This window comes from Otolemur garnettii, unplaced genomic scaffold, assembly GCF_000181295.1.
Source record: "Otolemur garnettii isolate 467f Iridium unplaced genomic scaffold, OtoGar3 scaffold00144, whole genome shotgun sequence".
Taxonomy (NCBI): Eukaryota; Metazoa; Chordata; class Mammalia; order Primates; family Galagidae; genus Otolemur; species Otolemur garnettii.
In genome coordinates, this window is record NW_003852539.1 from 2,624,709 (window position 1) to 2,626,347 (window position 1,639).

General features: G+C 40.9%; 1 protein-coding gene across 2 annotated transcripts in view; it reads right to left on the bottom strand.

The window, feature by feature from the left end:
- The window catches only part of SMAP2 (small ArfGAP2), a 60,473-nt gene that overhangs the window by 23,604 nt on the left and 35,230 nt on the right, over nucleotides 1-1,639 (bottom strand). The window lies entirely within an intron of this gene.

The following is a 1,639-nucleotide window of genomic DNA, read 5'->3' on the forward strand; positions in this document are numbered from 1 at the left end:
GAGACAGAGTCTTATTCTGTTGCCCTCGGTAGAGTGATGTAGCATCACAGCTCACAGCAACCTCCAGCTCTTGGGCTTAGACGATTCTCTTGCCTCAGCCTCCCAAGTAGCTGGGACTACAGGTGCCTGCTACACCGTCCAGCTATTATTTTTATTGCAGTTTGGCCGGGGCCGGGTTCAAACCTGCCACCCTCAGTATATGGGGCCAGCACCCTACTCACTGAGCCACAGGTGCCGCCCACCATCACCACCTTTTCATTGACTTTGTTCATTCTTCTATGGATCAGCTTTTTTTTTTTAGTTTAAATTCTTGAAATGTAAAGTACAGTAGTTCTCAGTATATTTACATAGTGTGCAATGACCACCACTAATTTCAGAACATTTTCAGCAACCCAAAAGAAATCCCAAACTCATTATCAGGCACTCCCCATTTCCTTCCAACTCCTCTCTCACAGCCCCTAGGGACTACAATCTACTGTAGGTTTCTTTGAATTTGTCAATTCTGGAAACTTAATATGAATGGAATTATATAATATGTAAGCATTTGTGCATGGTGCAGTTTTTTTATAGTGTCTAATAATATGAGTGTTGAAACATAGATGTTATAATACTGTTACTTATATTAAGAAAAATCCTAGGAAAGCATTGCAAAACCATGTCATATTCTATTTAGCTTAACACCTTACATGAACAGTCCTCTCCCAAGAGATTTTTCAATGGTGGTAGGGCCTGGATTCAATTTTTTTACCAGGAAAAAAGATACAGACATGGTATTGCCTACCCAAGGCTCAACCTGAAATTTAAAACTGTTTATCTTTCACTCCCTTCCAGGCCTATAAAATATGCATACATATTAACTTAACAGGATCTTCTTCTCAGAGGGACGTCCCTACTTTACCCAACTACAGAATTACCTAGTTTCAAGATTGCCAAATAAGAAAAATCCTTATTGCAACAAAAAAGAAGTCTCCGATACAAATTTTAATAAAAAACGGTCACAGAATCTCTTATCCCATCAACTTTACTCACCCTAGGAATCACTGTGAAAAATTATCACTCTTCTTCATAATTTTTTGTTTGAGACAGAGTCTTACTATGTCACCCTCAGTAGAGTGCTGTGGTGTCACAGTTCACCGCAACCTCAAACTCTTGGGCTCAAGTGATTCTCTTGCCTCTGCCTCCCAAGTAGCTGAGACTACAGGCACTTGCCACAACGCCAGGCTATTTTTAGGTTGCAGTTGTTTCGCTGGCCCGGGCTGGGTTCAAACCCACCACCCTCAGTGTATGTGGCTGGTGCTGTAACCAGTGTGCTACAGGCACTGAACTCTTCTTATAATTTTTATAGAGGAAAAAAAAAGTGACTTACTTATACAAGGTGGCCATAATGCAATTTAAGATTGCACATGAACTTTATGGCCAAAAAATATCTTTATATATCTGCCAAAAACTTACTAAAAAACCAGAAATACTTCTTTCTCCATCATCCCGCTAGGCAGAAAGTTACCAATTAGAATAAGCATATCAAAATTAGAAAATGCAATAAAGGCTCGGCGCCTATAGCTCAACCGGCTAAGGCACCAGCCACGTACACCTAAGGTGGCGGGTTCGAATCCCCAGCCCAGACCCGCCAAACAACAAT